The 20,018-nt window shown below is 35.7% G+C and overlaps 1 protein-coding gene across 14 annotated transcripts in view; it reads right to left on the bottom strand.

The window, feature by feature from the left end:
• MAP2 (microtubule associated protein 2) overlaps window positions 1–20,018 on the bottom strand; it is a 280,480-nt gene that overhangs the window by 201,552 nt on the left and 58,910 nt on the right. For all 14 annotated transcript variants that reach the window (XR_006205678.1, XM_042949985.1, XM_042949984.1 and 11 more), the window contains exon 2: window positions 9,854–9,903. The gene's annotated coding sequence lies outside the window, so the exon portion shown is untranslated. The remainder of the gene's footprint in view (window positions 1–9,853; window positions 9,904–20,018) is intronic.

Genomic DNA, 20,018 nt, shown 5'->3' with positions numbered 1-20,018 from the left:
TTGTTTCTGCATTGCCTCTTCTAATGCTCTATAAAACTCACGGTTAACCAACCAAAGTCCCCAGAAAACCATTCCACTGCTTGTGTTCCACTGTGCTCCTTGTCTTTCCTTGAGCAGAGGACATAAGATTTGTTACTAAATTGTATTGTTATTGTCATCTGACATAGTTCAACAAATATTTATGGAAAGAAAAAACAAGAAAGGGAAGACTGAGAAGAGGAGAGGGAAGAGGTAGAATCAGGTCCAAAGTAAAACCGTCTTGCACCTTCTGTTTCAGGTTTCCTAACTTCTCAGTCTTTGGTACCTTCTCTGTGCCTTGGCTTCCATAGACCCCTTTCAAGAAATGCCCTTCTTTCTCGACCTCTCACTTTCTATTTTGCCTAAATTCCATTCACCTTTAAACCCAACTTAAGTTCTTTTTAAAATGAGGTAGGTCTCTGTAAATTACAGTGAATTATATCTTCTCTAGATCTCCCTAGAAGGTTATGTCTGTACTTAGGATTTGATTGAATCACATGTATTAGTTACTATTTACATGCTTTAGTTTTCCCTTTCCTTAACTTGACCACAAGCTATTGGAGAACAAATGAATCATTTTTAATACTTCTAAAGCATCCACAGAACCCAGCACTCAAATAAATTGCAAGTGTATTCTCAATACTTGACTTATTAATAACTGTTCTGTTTCACTGGAACTATACTTTCTCATGTAGGCTATTTCATATATGCAAAGACTTTAATATGAGAGTACAGGTAACAACAAAGGATTTAGAAATCCTTTCATCTGTAAATTTCCATGAAACAATGAGACTGAAAAAAATAATTTGATTCCCCACAGGCACAAAGAGTTCACATCTGGGCTATCTTACTCCCTTCCCCACTCCCTGCCTCTTTCCTTTTTAAAAATTTCCATTTGGCTATCAGACATTTATCTGTGACTAGGATTTTTTTTTTTTTTTTTACATAAACTATTCTCCTCGTTGGGCACATTTCTTGCTTCCCCCACCCCTCATGATCATTTCACCGTATGAAGTGATGTACCTCCATGTGGGGCCACCTTAGCTAATGACTCCTGCATCTAATAAGATGCTACATTGTTTGATAGGCTGAGTTGGACACCATATATGGCAAAATCAAAATGATGAAATAAACAAATAAGTATCAAGAACAAAATCTGTGTGGACTTAATGGGATAAATAATAACCTGGTAAAAATATCACTGAGCAAACCATGACATAGAAGTGGAAAAGATACTACATTTAATCCAAAGAGAAACTAAATACAGGAAAATAATAAAATTAACAAACATTGCTTCAGTCTCTGCAATGTAAAAAGAGAATACAATTCCAGGTACAGTGGAAAAGGCAGAATGATATTTGATAAGGGAAATAAAAATTACTTAGGTAACTTCTCTGGGGAATTTATGTTTATTAAGTTGATGCACAATCACTCAAGTATCATGAGATATTTTAAGATCATTTAAGTAATTATTAATATGTACCATGGGGGCATATTAATGGGTGGCTCAGTCGGTTAAGCATCCGACTTTGGCTCAGGTCATGATCTCGCAGTTCATGAGTTTGAGCCCCGCGTCGGGCTCTGTGCTGACAGCTCAGAGCCTGGAGCCTGCTTCAGATTCTGCCCCTCCCATGCTCATGCTCTGTCTCTCTCTCTCAAAAATAAAATAAACATTAAAAGAAAAATGTTTTTTCAAAATACGTAACATGCATTTTTTTATGTTGTGTAATACTTGTGTGAAATATAAGAAAAGGTGATCACACTACACTTAAATACCTACATGTAATAGCCTGGCTTGAAAATAGAAATAAATTTCTCTTTGGTCATTGATTTCACCTAGCCTACATAGCTGCTTGTGCATGCCTCAAATATACTACTACTAGTGAAAAATGTATATCCTAATTTCCAGTTATTTAAAACAGGAAGAAAATCCCAAAGGAACTGAGTACAAAGGTCCTCTCCCTGTGATATTATTGCCAAATCATCTGTATTACATCTCTGAGTCCTTGAAAGATAATGGAAAGTCAAGTGGAATTTGAAAGTGTTTGCATCTATAAAGTTGCCTATCAAATTAAACATTCTGTTTACTGACCCATTTTTTATACTTATTTTATCCCCCAAAACACCTCTATATTTTTACGAACTATTACCTTTTACACAGAATCAGTCGTTAATAAAAATTGTCTGGTTTTGTGACTAAGTTTCTCTACTCATAAAATGAGGATGATAGTACCTAAAGTTTTAAATATCTATTTATATTCTCAAAGTTAAAATATAAATATGCTTGCCCTACTTTTGAACTATAAACTTTATTTGAAAGACATATAACTTTTACAAAAGAAAGGGGGGCTGAAAGAGAGACATGGATGGATATATAAATATAGACATAGAAGCATGTGTATAATGTATTGTTTTGTTTTTATTCAGCTCTTTACTAATTAGATTAAAATCGTGGCAAGAAAAGTAAACAAAGCAAAGACTGAAAAAAACATAAGCTAATGGTCACGGGACATTGAATAATATGGAATGAAACCAAGTCTACTTGGTTTTTCAACTAACATTTTTATATTGCCAAATAACTGTAGGGAGTTTGTTCAGAAAAGGCAGATAATTTTACCTTCTTTAACAAGAATGGCCCATCAAGTATGCCCCAAAGCAAAGCCCTTGTATTGTTTATTGCCAAAACTATCCAACACCAGTAGGCATATCTATGTATCTATCTAACATCTATATATGTTACATTCCTTTTTCTGCTATGCAACTGATGATTTTCTATTCTTAGATGAATAACTAATGAAACTTAATAACATCACGTGGGTTTATAGAAGCTGAGGAAGAAGAAAGCATATCCCCTTTCAATAATATAAAGCTATTACCTTGCAGTAAGTAGACTGTGAAAGAAATAAAGCATTTCTAAATGAATGGCCTCCTTACATAAGAAGAAAGTGTACTTCTTGTTTTTAAATCCTTCAAACTTCCCTAATAAGATATAGGCCCAAATTAAATTCATGGTATTCTTTAATGATATAAATAATCTGCAAAAAGATCAGCAGAGCTACTCTTTGGAACAGCATTCTTTCTTTCACATGAATTGAGGAAAAAAATAAAAATTAGCTGGTCAGTGAATTAAACCCACAAGTTTGTTTTCAGAAGCAAGGGATTTATTTGAAAATATAGCCAAAGGACTGTCTTTTGTAGCCATTTGATACCATAAACATTTAGTTAAGAAAAAAAGACTCAGCTAGAATTTTTTTTTTTTTTGACAAAGAAAAAATAGACTCATTAGTAGTTACTTGATATATTTCCAGTGAGTTGCTTTATCCTATTTGTCCTCTGTGGCAACAACAAGCCTGTTTCCTCAGTATGTCAAGACGCTCTCAAAATAAAGGAGCAATTCTGGCAATACATCTTCCTGAGGTTATTTCCCTAGATCATACGAGGAGATTGAGAGGTGATAGCAAGTTTGTCTCTGATTAGGTTCTGGGCAGGCTACCCCAAAGTATGTCACTTGGCATATTGATTATTTTAAATAAAATTTATTTAAGGAATAGCCAGTGCAAGAAAGACACCCTGATCCTCTTTTGTCCTCCTGAAAGCAGGAAATAAATCCTTATGAAAGGATTATGAAAGGTATCCTCCCTGTACTAGGAGGTAAAGAGACATCCTTATCACCAGAGAGAGGGAATTCAGAGTCCAGAAGGCTGAATGAACAAACCTTGTTACTTCCTCACTAATTTACTACCCCTGAGCCCAAACTTCTTTATCGTGTCAATGTTTCACAAATTTATTGTTTCTTTGTCTAAAAGGTACGAAAGCTGCCCGCTTTGGTCGCTTCTTTGAGTCTAATATTTTTATGAGCTCTCATACAAAATTAAATTTGTTTATCCCCTATGTTAGTATGTCCTATGTCAATTTAATTATTAGGGTAGCCAAAGCACCTGGTAGGAAAGAAGAGAAAACTTTTCCTCTCCTACACCTGTCACCCCCACTTTCACCCGCCCCCACCTCTCCCATTCCAAATCATGTCACAAGCTTATTTCTTGATTTCAATGTTCATAATGGGAAAGGATTACCTTTTATGAAAAGGAGAAAATAAGGATTTACGATGCTTCAGATTTCAGAAAGCTGCACCAGAGAAAGCAAATTCTCCCTAGAACCAACTGGTCTTTCCAGTTTGACATGTGATTCTAGTAGCTTTGGATCTTTCCTTAAAGTGGCAATCAAATAATTAGGCATTCTGCAAATTTTCCTGGAATCTCAGAGTCACTTTGTCACATGTTAATCCAATGATTAGAATTCTGGGTAAGTTTTCATCCATTAGTATATTTATACTATTATATTATGCTAAATGTAGGGATAAAACAGAATGACAAAACAATCACCTTTACTTTTTTAAATTCCACATATTAAACCTAATGATTGTTACTGCTTCAAATGTTTTTTGGGTGATTTATTGTTCAAATAAAAGTCCCTGCTTTTTTGTTCAAATTTTTCCATCACCAGGGGAGAAAATACGATGATTAATAATGATTAGGACTGGGGCACCTGGGTGGCTCAGTCGGTTAAGTGTCCAACTCTCGGTTTGGGCTCAGGTCATGATCTCACGAGTTCGTGTGTTCGAGCCCCGCATCAGACTCTGTGCTGACAGCAGAGGCTGCTTGAGATTCTCTCTCTCCCTTTCTCTCTCTCTGCTCCTCTCCAACTTGTGCCGTCTCTGCCTCTCTCAAAATAAATAAATAAACTTAAAAAAATAATTATTAGGACGTATATATACACACAGATCCATATATATGTTTAACTGTGTATTTCGCTTATAGACACACAACAAAATTGTTCATTGTGGCTTGCTTCTAATCTTCAGAATTCATACAATAAGCAATTCCTGGATGTTCACTCCTACAAGACCTGACCAGAGCATGAGACAAAATGGCAAAGACCCCAGTTGCTATGAGTTACTAGGAGAGATAAGAAATATCCAGAACTAATCATAACATATCGAGGTATGAACAAACACTGTGAGGTATGTGTGAAGCAACATGAAACAATTTAGAGGCGAAATAGAGTTTCTCCCTCAGGTGATACTGAAGGCTACATAGCTGGTCAAAGACTTGTTGGTCTTGACCCTGGAAAGCTCAAAGCACAAACCTTATTCAGAAGACATAAGTGTATCCTCTCTCCCCACTCCTGATTATATTATTCTCATTTTCTACATTGTTTTTCTTTTTTTGTTTGTTTGCTTGTTTTCAATTTTTTTAATGTTTATTTGAGAGAGAGAGAGAGAAAGAGAGAGAGAGACAAAATACGAGTGGGGGAGGGGCAGAGAGAGGGAGACAGAATCTAAAGCAGACTCCAGGCTCTGAGCTGTCAGCCCAAAGCCGGACACAGGGCTCAAACCCATGACCCATGAAATCAAAACCTGAGTCAAAGTCAGATGCTCAACCGACTGAGCCACCGAAGTGCCCATTCTACACTGGTTTTCTTAAGTGAAAGTCCATTCAGTTGTGCAATATGCAGCTTAGTTTGTCATATATGTGTATAAAACTTCTGGCTTCCTTCATTTTTATATTTTATTTTAGAATATTTATATTTCATTTTTAAAATTAATGTCAATTTAAAGATCTTCATTAGTTTTATTGCCTGCCTTAAGAGAAGCACCAGAATGTATTCCTTATGCAAAACCTAGAGGAAAAAAAAGACCTTTGATAGAGGTTTTAAAAGTGATTTGGAACCCTCCCTTTTTTTACTCATAATTATACATTACCACATTTAATATTTTAATTGAAGTATAAGTTATTTTTGTTCCCATTTTAGAGACAAAATAATGAAAGCAAAGAACTTGATGGCAAGCAGCCTAGTAGTATAGAAACATAATAGAAAGCATCAGAATTCAAGGCAGAGATATAGACTAGAATTAGGAGGAAGGACCACGTCCAAGTTGAAATGGTGAGATATTAGAAATCATCTGAGTGTCCAACAATAAGTAAAATAGTGAAAAAAAATATAGAATATCTATAGGATAAAACCACACAGTCACTAAAATCACATTTTCAAGTAACCAGAAGTTACAGGATACAAAGTTTAACTTCAATTTTGTGAAAACAAAGCAAGATAAAAAATGGAGGGAAATATACCGAAATATTAGTAGCAGTATAAATAATGAAGAGAAAAAATGAATTGGAAAAATAGATACACATTTATACACATTCTTTTAAAGATAAAAGGGTGGTGCAAAATGTTTTAAGAATCAGTAACAAGTCTGACTTTCTAGTTTCTGGACATCATTCTGGTTCCCATTTGTAATAACTTTAGGGAATTTAAATTTTTTGCCAATCTAAATTTAGTAATACTGTATTTCATAGAATCTAAGATACAATCTATTGTAAGACATACTTTCATTTGCTAGGATAAAAGAAAAAAATATTTGCCAACTATGGCATTCTTTTTCAATTTTACATAGTTTTATGTGAAAGAAATGGACATCTTAGAATTGATGAAATTTTGCAAAGACATTTCTCTTTTAAAAATTTTATTGAAGTACAACTAACATATAACATTACATTACTTCCAGTATATAACATGATTCAATATTTGTATATATTGCAAAATGATCACCATGATAAGCTGTGTTAAATCTGTCACCACACATAGTTATAAAATTGTATTTTGTTCTGATGAGAACTTTTAAGATCTATTTTCTCAGCAACTTTCAAATAGGTAGTACAGAATTATTAACTCCAGTTACCATGATATATATTACATCCCCATGACTTATTCATTTTAATACAGAAAGTTGGTACCTTTTGACTCCCATCACCCATTTTGCCCACCCCCCCATGCCCCTGCCTCTGGCAGCCACCAATCTGTTCTTTGTATCTATGAACTTAGGTTGTTTTCAACTTTTTTTTTTTTTTTAAGATTTCACATATAAGTGACATCATATAGTATTTGTCTTTCTTTGTCTGACTTACTTCATTTAGCATAATGCAAGATTCACCCATGATGTCACAAATGGGCAGATTTCATTATTTTCTATGTCTAAGTAAGTCCATTTTGCACACACACACACCACATCTTCTTTATTCATCCATCAATGGACACAGATTGTTTTCATACCTTGGCTATTATAAATAATGCTGCAATGAACATGAGGGTGTATATCTTTTTGAGTTAGTGTTTCCATTTCAGAAGTGAAATTGCTGGATTATGTGGTTGTTCTATTTTTAGATTTTTGAGGAACCTCCATACTGATTTTCATAGTAGCTGTACCCATTTACATTCCCACCAACAATGCACAAAGGTTTCTTCTTCTAGACAGCCTTGCCAACACCTGTTATTCTTTATCCTTTTGATCCTGGCCATTCTAACAGGTGTAAGGTGGCATCTGATTGTGGTTTCGATTTGCATTTCCCTGATGATTAGTAATGTTGACCATCTTTTCATGTGTCCAGTGGCTATTGGTATGTCTTCTTCAGGAAAATGTCTTATTTAGTCCTCTATCCATTTTTTAATCAGATTGTGTTTTTGCTATTGAGTTGTATGAGTTATTTATATATTGCGAATACCTTATCAGATAGATGTTTGCAAATATTTTCTACTATTCAGTAGGGTGCTTTTTTATTTTGTTGATGTTTCCTTTGCTGTGCAGAAGTGCAAGAACATTTCTGGCACCCCCTTTTGTATACCCCATCTGTATCCAGCATCACTAGTTATTTTGCTCAGCTAATATTAAGGAGCTTTTCTATGAGGAAGACTTTTTTCCTGAAGCAAAAGACTCAGCTCTAGTTTTGAAAAGAATGGTCATTTTCATTATATTATCTTATTTTATGTTGAGAGTCTGGCTGTTTCTGATGAATTAATACATTTTTGAAAAGCCCTGCTATATCTAGCTACGTTTCCAAAGTATGATTTAGATAACTAACAAATTTAACTCTTTTCGTTCTCAGCTGAAAAGAAAAACAATACCAATTATGCTAAACCACACATATACATGTGGGAAGACACCTAGCAATGAGAGGATTAAACACGTTTCCATTTCTACATACATTTTATATATTTTAATTGATATATTTATTTTGGAATATGTAAGTCACCCTGACTTATCTCAATTAGACTGAACACACTTAAATTATGTTCACCCTTCCACAAAAGCAACTCTCCATATGGAAGATGGGTAGTGGCTCAGATCAAGAAAAGTTTCTGTGTATTACTCTTAACGTTTTTTTTTTTTTTAACAAAATTTTTTACTTCTTTTCTTTTACATGTTTCTTTTTATTTTTTTTCTTCTTTCTGAAAAGTGGCCAAAAGGAGATAAGATTTCAAGTTGCCATGTCAATCATACCAACCATAAAACACAACTCAAGAAGGAAGACGGGCAAAGTATGATTTACTTTTAATTAAAATGAAAAAGTAACAGTTCAAAGTTAACCCTATATATAAAAATATTCCTAATTCAAAGGTTTATACTTTGCCAAAAATCTCATCTACTTGTAATTTCTGCTTGGCAGATGGATACGGACTGGCAGGAAAAAGAGGAGTAGCCACAAGTTCAAAAAGTCTTACAAGAAATTTCATGTTTAAATGTGTGCAAGTTTACATAGAATGTACTCAGAGCAGACGTGAAAGGAAGCCAAGCTAAGTATCTTCAATAAACTCAACTCCAAACTATATGAATACACATGATAAAATAATACAGGATACAAATAAAGATTTTCAACTATCCTTGTGTAAACATTTTACTTTTTTTCTTATTGTTTCTAATTATCAGTAGGCATGATTCCAACATAGTCTGTTTACTATAATCCATACATATTTCAAAGATAGGAAAGCATAGTTTGTATATGAAAAAGAGAAACAACAGTCAGTGGTGTGTGTGTGTGTGTGTGTGTGTGTGTGTGTGTGTGTGTGTGTGTAGGGGGTAGAAGAGTGAGGTCAGAATTGAAGGCAGAAAAGGTACATATTTACTGTGTGCCTGCCATGTGCTAGACACGGCAATTTGAAGGGTAAATGTGGGCTTTGAAGGCTAAATTCGTGATTAATGTAAGCATAAATGAAAAGCCAATGTTTTTCTTTGTTAATTATTAATCAAAGCCCTACACAAAAAATTTATCAACACCTGGCATTTTGCTGTTATATGAGCAACAAAAGCCCTCGTTTCATACAGTGACTGGTTTTTTCCTTTGTTTTAAAATCTGAATACATATTCTAGAGAGGAAAATAGAAAAGATAAGTAAAATTCCAAGCTTACTGATGTGAGCAAACTTCAAGACTCTGTTACTACTCTAAACCCAGTTAAGCTAGTTTTGAGTCTCCCATAAAACCAATTAACAAGAAAATAGAACAAAAGGAATGGCATCTTAACATTTTTGCCAATTAATCGAAATTTGCAGCTGATAAGCAATGTCTCAACTCCACCCATCTCAGGAAGTGTGGACACCAAACTGTGGGTCTCAAGTGTTTCCCTGCAAATTCAGGAAGCTGACCATTCTTTAAAATGTTAGCCAGCCTTACAAAGAAGTCATTCTTCTGACATATGTATTTATTAAATGAATAAATTAGAATTGGATCTTATTTATTTGATCAAAATTCAGCTAGTAAGACAGGTAAAATAAATGAAACAACACTTGATAATGAAATAAATTATACTAACTATGAAAACAAATGCTGCTGAGGAAAACGTGTGTTAAGTGCCCCAAGTCTGAAATCATCCATTTCTCACTAAGTTTCGGCTTTCAACACCATGCTCTGCAAGAGTTGTTTGACCCAGCTGTCCAAAGGCCCAAGATGCCTCTATTTTATTTCACAGCTTATTCATAATCGATATAAACACATCACCAACCTTAATTCCAGCCAGCAGTCACAAGATACCTTGGATCAGATCAATAAAATCTGAAAGATAAACAGAAAAACATCCTGTAAATTAAATCAACTGAATGATTCAATCTTTTATTTTACTAAGAAAGAAGATGAAGTCAAGTTATTTGGTTCCTTGACCATAAAATGTACTGGCTGACAACACATACGTTTATAATAAGGAGGGTTATGTAGTTATAAAACTTTATTTTCTGGATCTTGTTTAACAAGATGTATTATATGCCCAAATTAGGCCCTATTTTTATGTTCAGCAGTTTTTACGTAAAGCAGAACAATGCTTGTGCTTATGTTCTAAAACATCAACCTCCCCTCAATTTTTTAGCCAATGCTGTACTCATAGACTACCATTTCTCATGAAAGATGTTTAATTGAAAATAATAAAACGACTGCATTTGGATCCTTAATCTGGTTTAACAGTCTGCAGATTTTTAGTCCAGTATCAACAATCTGTTAAAAAGCAACAGAAGCCAAATAAGGCAATTCCAGGGGCAAAATATCCATCTTCCCACTCCTGTCTTACACTTTAGTCCTGCCACTGAATTATGCTGAGAAGCACACTATCAGATGGAAGCACCAAAGAAGATACACCAAGGACAAAAGCAAACCCAAAACTTCCGTGCCAAAAGTCAGCCTATCTTTTGGAAAGTTAGTAAAGGTAATAACTAAAATGACATAGAGCATAATTGTTGACTTGCTGCAGGGAGTGTCTACTGCTAAATCTCCAATTAAAAACAAAAAACAAGTGAGAAGTATATTTGTGAGTTAACTGGTTAGAAGTTAGAATTTGTTCCCCAAGATATTGTTACAAATGGTCATTATTAGACTCCTAGGTTAAATCCAAAAGTAAAATTAACCTTAAATGGTAATTATTTAATGAAAAGATCGTCTAAAGTAATATTCATATACTCTAGGGAGTTCCGTTAATTAGCTTGCCTACAGTAATCATTTCACTATGTATATCCAAGCATCACGTTATCCACCTTAAGTATATAGTTTTTATTAAAAGATAATATAGAAGAAATACTAATAAACCAAAAAAGTATGATTGGACATGAAATTCCTGATTTTTAATCTCAAGGGTAGGTGCTTAAAAAAAAGTGAACTTTATTTTGCAAGAATGAATTAACAGGTGGATAAATTTGTGAAGATTAAACGATAGGATTTGGGGGCATTTTGAGGGACTTTCAAGATTAATGCCTTTAATATGTCTACTCCCATTTCAAACACCTGCCTTTATCTTACTTTGATACCAATATTATTATTTTTCTATAAAGCCACCAATTCCCAGGCTGTGTGTCACAGTACCCCAGGGCACCAGTGTAAATTCAGAGACTGATAAATACATTCAATAAATGAAAAACACAGCAACATCCATCAGGCACAACACAAACTACTAACTTGAAGTAAGCCACAGTTTCGATTTTAGATTTTGCTATGTGTGTTTCAATGATACGATAACTTTGCAAAGTTGGATTTTGATAACGTTTGTAACATAAAAGCAAATACGGCATGAAAACCAATGTGGGATAAGAAATGAGGATGACAACATCCAATCAGACTCCCAGCTTTGAGGGCTGGGCTGTACCCAGCAGGCACACACACACATACCATTGGTAAGTAACTGTGGGTTTCTAAGTATGAAGTAAAAAGACTTTTCTTTCAATGTTTGTGTATTTTTTTTTCCAAAAAGCCATTCAGTTGTTAGGACATACATACTTATGCTAATGAAACAGAACTGTGAAGCATTTCTTTTGGCCTATGGGGTGCCATGAAAAAAATTACTGAGATACCCAGAATGCCACAGAGAAAGTCTGGGACGCTCTCCATTAAGCCTAGTTTTGTTTTGTTTTGTTTCTTTTTTGTCCCACAAATTTAAATAAAAAAGAAAGTGGGAGGGATTAAACCAAGAAAAAAAGACTAGTGAAGGAGAGAAAAGGAAAAAGGAAGGAAAATTTTCCTAAAATAAGAAGAAAAATACTGGGAGAGCAGGAAGGTCAGTGGTTCAACACACCGACGACTTTGTATGTGTGGCTGTGTGTGCTATATATGTACACGTGCATGTGTGAGTGTCCTACTGTGTGTGAAAGAGGAGGCTAAAATAGTACACATGAATACCAGAAATGAACGACAAAGAACAAGCAGTGGGCACACTGCATATATGTACATTCTCACCATGTTGATTACCAGCCGTCATTCCCTAAGAAAATGTGGCTCCCTCGTTGTCTGGAGCCAAGAGAGACTACATAGATCTGCACATTCATTTGTGTGCTGTCCTAAGCCTCAATGTACGATTTGGCCATAGCTACTGCTTGCTAAGACTTCTTTAACATACTAGATCAAGATCCTGATATCTTTAATATTCTCTTAAGTAAGTTGGATTTTATCCTTTCTACATATATGTTTTCATAGTAAAAACAGAATGATATTTATAGAGCTTTTCAGAAGTCAGGCTTTATGGAATATGAACCTGGCTATTTATGTATTCCATACTTGGGGAGAAATTCTAACTTGCCACGGCCACTACCTCCCCACCCCAACCCAGCCCTGCCTCCAAAAAATTCTAGTTTATTTTCTTTTCAATATAGCATGAGTCAAATACAAACTTTATTTAAAATATTAATTCTGGGGTGCCTGGGTGGCTCTTGATTTCGGCTCAGGTCCCAAAGTCATTGGATCAAGCCCCATGTCAGGCTCCATGCTGAGCGTGGAGTCCGCTTAATTTTCTCTCTCTTGCTCCCTGTGTCCTCCCCCACTCATGCTCTCATGCTCTCTCTCAAAAAAAAAATAAATAAAATAATAATAATAACAATAATAATAATAATAATAATAATAATAATAATAATGCTGTTTTAGCTATGCAAATCTTATATTTGAACCCTTTGGCTTAGCACAGTGTTTAGCACCCAGGAGAATGTAAATAAATATTTGTCAAATGAATGAGGGTGCTTGCTGTTGTGCTTTTCTGATGCTTTGCCAAATTTCAATAGTTGAAAATTCCCCTTTGGGCAGAAATAAGAAAAAAAATTTCATCCTGTCCCACCTGACTTGCATCAAAAATATTTAATTGAGACAAAGTTCTGAGGAAGAAGAGGTGGACAGTCTTGACCTGGTGGACTTATGTTCACTTGGGCTCTTAGGATTTTTGTTTGTTTGCTTGCTTTTCTTATCTTAAGGGGGCTCTTCCATTTGCAGTGCCAAGCAAGAGCAGCTGCTTTCTAAATAACAAGTCTCTAGACCGTTTTTTTTTTTCTTTCATTCAACCCAGTTATTGAGCAAATAGGCACAGAATAGTGAAGATTTATGTTGCCCTAAGGCTCAGCCTTCACTGTGAACATCTGCCATTTCAAACACACAGGTCAAGACTCAGTGTAGTATTGCACTAAACAATGCCCTAAGCAGAACTCAAATGAAATTCTTTTCAATAGGATTCTGCATCTGCTTCCAGGCAGCTTAACTTATCAGCATATAAAAGCACCACTTCTCCATCCTCTTGCTCCACAACAAAAAGGTAGGGGAAATGTCAGAAAATAATCTTGAGAGTTAACTGCTACAGTTTGTTTCCCCCCTCTCTTTTCCAGTAAGAAATGATCTCATGCCTACATTTTATAAATCATATTGTAATGATGAAATCAGATTATAAACTCTGTATCAAGCTGAAGTTTGCTTGTTTATACCTCACAAGAAATAAAAATGGAAAATAGCAGACATATTTTAACTATTAGATTACCCAGGTCCATTGTGAATTGAAAACCCACCTTTCACACTTGCTGTGCTTTTCCCTTAGAGTTACACGTGAATCTCAGTTTACAGAAACTGTTGTTGATTAATAGAAAAGTTACTGCTTGAGCATCAATTTACAGATACAAACATAGGAAAGACTGCAGTTGCAAGACAAATTAAAAATCAATTGTTAAAAAAAATTAATTGAAGTGCTTTTTAATTGTTTATAATCTTTACTTTTTAAAATATAGAACAGTTCTGTGGGGTATTTTTTTAATAGCCTTGTTTCATATTTTAGAGATCTAAAGTTCTTTACCATCAAAGAGCTTAGTGAGAATGCGGTGGGATGGGGGTGGTTATGAAAAGCCAAAAGACAAAAGCTATGATACTAAACAGAATATGCCTGCTGTCACAAAGAAATAACAGCAAAGAGCTACAGAAGATCAAAGAAGAGGAAATAAAAAACACAACAAAATCCTATTATATAGATAAGGATTCACAGAGGACAGGCATTTGAGTTGGGCCTTAAAGGAGGTAAAGGATTTTGATAAGCAGAGATGGAATGGGAAGGAGACCCACTCAGATTAATGGACTCAGCAGAAACAAAGTAATGAAAGAAGCTAACCCCAGGGGCTGTCTGTACAAACACCTGCAGGCCTACCTGACTGGAATATAACACATAAGAAAAACACTAATTGGGTGAAAGGCTAGGTTGGGTCTGTATAGGGTAATAACCTTGAATGACAAGCTGATGAGGCTACATAATTAAATATATTTAATTTTGTATGCTAAAGTGAACCACTGAAGGTTTTAAATTCAAGAATGGCATAATTAGGTAACTGAGTCTGGCAACACTGTATAGATTGGATCAGAGATGAGATGAGATTAAAGAGTCAACCACTTAGATGACTCCTTCCAAAGTCCAAGTGAATGATAAGGAAGAGTCAACTCAGGTAGAGATAGTGTCAGTGCAAAGGAGGAAGAATACCCTAACTACTGCATAGCAAGTATCTTAGCTCAGGCTGCCAGAACAAAATGCCATAGATGAGGAGACTTAAACAACAGAAATGCATTTCCTCACAGTTCTGGAGCCTGGAAGTCTGACATCAGGGTACCAGCTTGATCAGTTTCTGGTAAAAGCCCATATCCTGGCTTGTATACAGCCACCTTCTCACTGTGCCCTTACATAGCCACTGTCAAATTAGGGCCTCATTTTATCGACCTTCTTTAATACTAGCTACCTCCCCAAAGTCCTATCTCTAAATACAGTCACTTTGGGGGTTAGGGCTTCAATGTAGGAGTTTTGAGGGGATGCAATTCAGTCCATAGTGCTGTGTGTAAGTCACGGGACTTAGGAATCGGTTGGATATGAAAGGTGCAGGACAGAGAAAAGGTGCCGAAAGAATTCTGAGGGTTTGAGACAGACTCCCAGAAAGATGGTGCCATTCTTAGAAACGGGTAAGGCTGAAAGAAGATCAAGGCACTGAGCAAGAGTAGAGGGCGAGGGGCTTTTGTAGACACATTAAGTTTGAGTTTCTGGCAGGATAATCAAGGGAAGGTATTTATCAGACAACTGACCTATTCGTGGAGAGTATGATTCATGTGATATGCAAAAAGAATGAAGTCTTACTTAACACTAAAAACAGAACAAAAAGGAATGAAAACTATGGTGATATAATTAGGCTAAAACATATCAATATAAAATCAGAAGTATATGTGTATGATCCAAACCATAGAGTTAGGTAATCTAGCCAGCCCACATTATTGTATATTTAGTCACCATCTTGATAGGTAGATATAACATTAATAAAGTACTGGCCACATGCATACCCATATTGTTCTTAATGAATGATGCTGTAGCCTGCCTACCCAGACTGTGGGCTGCTCTGGGTCAGTGACCCAGCAAATCCATGTTTGTATCTCAAGCACTTAATGTGGTGTATGGCATAAAGTCAGGGATCTATCTATAAATGTGGAATGAGTCACTCCCCGGAAAAACAGGCTGAGTCATGGACACTCCAACTAATTTCACCTCTAGACTTTATATTATTCATATAAAATAACACTGTAGGAAGCCAGGCACTAGGTATGGCTCTTAATGGAATGTTCTGTACTCTGACATGTTTGCTGTAGCTGCTATAATAATGATGCCAAATACAGGTTAAGACCACAGAGGGCCAGCTACATGTGTCTAAGTCACTCATCTACTGTCACAACACAGAAAAAAGAATGACTGGGTGTTAGGGCAACTGGATAATAAGAGCTCACTTAAAGTGAAGCACTTTCAAACACCTCAGCCATGGAATTTGTTTTCCAAAACTATTGTACTGTTTCTAATACAAAACAACAGCAATAGTAAGAAATGATCATTAAGTGTCTACATAACTCAGACATTGTACAAAAATATGTCACACGCATTATTCACTTCACCCTTACAAGACCAAATACAGCAGATACTGTTATTATATATTAGTTTCCCAGGAGAAAACTAAGCTCATAAAGCTTAAATATCCAGTACCTATAGATAAAGATCCCTAAGTAATTGACACTACACAAACATCATTTATTAAGGCAAAGAAATAACAATAGAAGTCAGAGACAAGATGGGGCACCTGGGTGGCTCAGTTGGTTGAGTATCTGACCTCGGCTCAGGTCATGATCTCACAGTGGTGAGTTCGAGCCCCACGTCAGGCTCTGTGCTGACAGCTCATAGCCTGGAGCTTGATTCAGATTCTGTGTGTGTCTCTCTCTCTCTCTCTCTACCCCTCTCCCACTTGCTCTGTCTCACAAAAATAAATAAAAACATTAAAAAAAAAAAGTCAGAGACAAGGTGAAATACATACATACATTTGGGTGTATGGCCTGTGTATATTTATATATACATATATTCTTTAATCTCTTATTTTAAGTTAGAATTCTTTTTTTTTTTTAATTTTTTTTTAACGTTTATTTATTTTTGAGACAGAGAGAGACAGAGCATGAACAGGGGAGGGGCAGAGAGAGAGGGAGACACAGAATCTGAAACAGGCTGCAGGCTCTGAGCGGTCAGCACAGAGCCTGACACGGGGCTCGAACTCATGGCCGTGAAATCATGACCTGAGCTGAAGTCGGACACTTAACCGACCAAGCCACCCAGGCGCCCCTTAAGTTAGAATTCTGATGGTTCTTTACAACTGCGTGATTCCTTAAGGAATTCTGGCATATTCAAATTCAGGCAGAAACAGTGACTGTAAGCATGCTCTAAAAAAAAAAAAAAAAAAAAAAAAAAAAAAAGACAAATTTTGGAAATAGAGCCTGGAGCCTGGTCTCCTGTAGTTCTCTCTCCAAGTATTTTCAGTGGGACAAATATTTGGAAGATGGCAGTAGTATTTATTTTTTAAGAAATATTTTGCTGACCTTACCTTATAGGTCTATAGGAAAAAGATCTAACATATTTTCATCCAAGAGCTTTTCATTTTTTTTCTTCTTTATAATTTTTCTTTTATTAATGTTAGGCATATAAATAGTTTAAGAAGTTAACTGTTATATTTAAGGCTTATGATGAAACACAGCAGTAAGGAACATGAGTTATTTGAGAGTTGGAAGGCATCTGAATGATGCTGTATTTATTTAGGTAGTAAGGTGGTACACTGACTGGAACGAGGATAGAATCTGCAAAAGCCAATAAGCTCACTTTTTTTCAGTATGAAAAACTTATCGGTTCACTCAAACCATTAGTCGTTAAAATCCAAGGTCTCCTTTGAAATGGTTTTATAGTAAAATGAATGCATTATTAGTTATTTGTTCAAAATCTATAGTGAAGAATCTTGACTCTAATACTTGGATTTACAGCGGAGATTTGGAAAGATGTGGGAAACATACGAGACACTCATCAAGAAGGAGAAATGTTGCTTGTGTCTAACATCACGATATTTTTTAAGATTGTCACAACCCTGATTTTCTCTAATTCAGAAAGCACACATTCTCCTAGGCCTACCAACAGGTCATTTTGTCATCTCAGTGAAACTTGGATTTCAAAGGAATGTGCAGCTATAGGCAATCCTTAAACAATAAAGTAAATCTGTTGCCCAAAGCTCTCATTTCCTGAAAACTCTAGTACGGCACTAACAAGCCAAATTGGAGCATTCCACACATTTCTGAACCTACTTCTCTGAGTCACAGGCTTTCTCCTGGGTGAATCCAGGTATACTTAACTCCTACATATGTTGTTATTATAACTCATTTCCAACATAATTTAATTAATTTAATAAAGAATTGCAAATACCCAAACGAGGTATAAAAGGATTGACTTCAGAACTATTATTATAAAGAACATTTTCATCCATTTGAATATTCTTATTCCATTTCATATTACATACAAAGGACTAGAAAAAAGTCTAGAATTTATACATAAATTTATACTTTTTTTCTAGAAAAAAGTCTAGAATTTATACATAATAATGGAAAATCCTATATCTGGAAGAAATGTAACAGCAGCAAAAAGTTAGGGTTTCCTATAAGTCTAAAAGCATTAATGTTGGAAACAGATCTGCTGTTACCAATGTTAAATATTAAGTATTTTCTCAGACTCTTGCCATCCCTCAACCGAACAAATCAGGGGCTAAAGCTTTAATTTCCCGCAAAGTAGCACTGAAGCAAAAAGCATTATAGTGGAACGAAAGTAAATTAGCAATACATATTTTCCCTGTATTTCACATGCAGGCACTCCTATACTAATAATTTCCCAAACCATTTATTGAAAACTATAAAGAAACTATTACAAATGGTGGTTAAATTCCTAACCTGGCCTGTTTAATTCTTAGTAAAACCAAATAGTGCTGCCTCGCTAAATAGAATGTTTATAGCCTGACAGTGTTCCAAGATACAACTTCGTCATTATTTTCTGTAAGGATATTTTCCCAAGCAAGTGGAATACACTTGGGAGTTAGTTATTCACTCTTTTAACTAATAATTTTTGAATACTGCTTCATGGCAGTCATTTCTTGGGACTGGTATATGTTGGTGGCCAATAAGTTATCAACAAGATTGCTGCCCCTTTGGAGCTTCCTTTCCTCTAACAGAACACAAATACATAAGATTGTGGTCATTTCTATAAAGAAAACAAAGCAGGGTAAGCAATGGTAGTTGGGAGCCTTCTCTACTGCCCAATTTCAGCAGCTGATAGATACAAGCTGAAATGGCACGATCACGGCCAGAAAGCTAGACCCTCACCCGCTGCCTTTTCAGAGGGGAATATTTCAACCAGCAGATAGATCCCTGGCTTACAACTGTCCCCAAGTTTGAAAGTGCAAATGTAACACGTTCATGTGCATTGTCAAAATGCACCAAGATGCAGTTTGTGAACTAGCGTGGGGTTTTAGTAGTCGTATTGGTGCGAACACTAAAAACTATCACTTTACATCTAGAGACTTTAAGTTCTTCCACATATACAGTGTTGCTTAATTCTGTAAACTAAGATACCTCTGTTGACCTAGATTTAGTTGGTCCTGGCTCATTATACCTGCTTCCCAATGAAAGGCAATCTCTAGTAACCGGCTATACACAACTGTTAGCTTACCAAAGTGTCAAATGTCAAGCGAGAAAGAAAATAATCCAGAGACCGAGGAAAACAAATGACCTAGGTTTTGATACACTCATGTGCTGAAGTATTTCCAAATAATAACATGTGTTTCATGTTTCCAAACTTTTAACATAAAAAAAAAAAAAAATGTTGGAGAAGGTAGTTTCTATAATCCATCCATAATGAATTAACTCTTCTTGCTTGGGCCGGGCACAAAATTACTTACAATACACTAGTAAAAGTTCCCCTTGGTACAGACATTTTCAACCAGTTAGCAGAGAGGGAAATAAACTTTGACAGCAGTCAGGCAACACTAACATGCTGCCCCATGTGACTCATATGAAGACAGCCAGCAGTAGCCTGTACAGCCGGTCCCCTTGTCACTTCCTGGAGCACTCAGTATTTGATGGACCTAGTGCCACAGCACTGTAACTGAAAATACTCTTTAGCAGTAGAGAAAGTCAACAGGCCTCTCCCTGCTGGTAATAAGGAACCCAATTACCAACTTCTGTTGTGTGTATGTCACGGCTGCAGTCGTACTGCAAAATTGCTATTGTGTTTCCATCTGCCAGTTTCAGTGTGCTTCTGGGAACCGAGCTAGAAGATTTAAGTTCTTTCACAGAAATTTTTTTTTTTTAAACTAGAGTTTACAGCTGACAAGGGATATTTAAATAATCGAAGAGGCATTATTTTCTAGCCAATCCCAAATCAAGAAGACCAAGGTGCTAAAAAGGCAGAGTAAAAACAAAATGAGTATTTCCTGACTTGGAATAACTCATTCCCATGCAAACTTGTTGAGAAAGGTAAGATTCGGTATAAGGATGCATTAAAGAAACCCCCTTGACTTCCT

The sequence above is a fragment of the Panthera leo genome, chromosome C1 (genome assembly GCF_018350215.1).
Source record: "Panthera leo isolate Ple1 chromosome C1, P.leo_Ple1_pat1.1, whole genome shotgun sequence".
In the NCBI taxonomy this organism is placed as follows: Eukaryota; Metazoa; Chordata; class Mammalia; order Carnivora; family Felidae; genus Panthera; species Panthera leo.
This window is presented reverse-complemented; position numbering and strand designations above follow the sequence as displayed.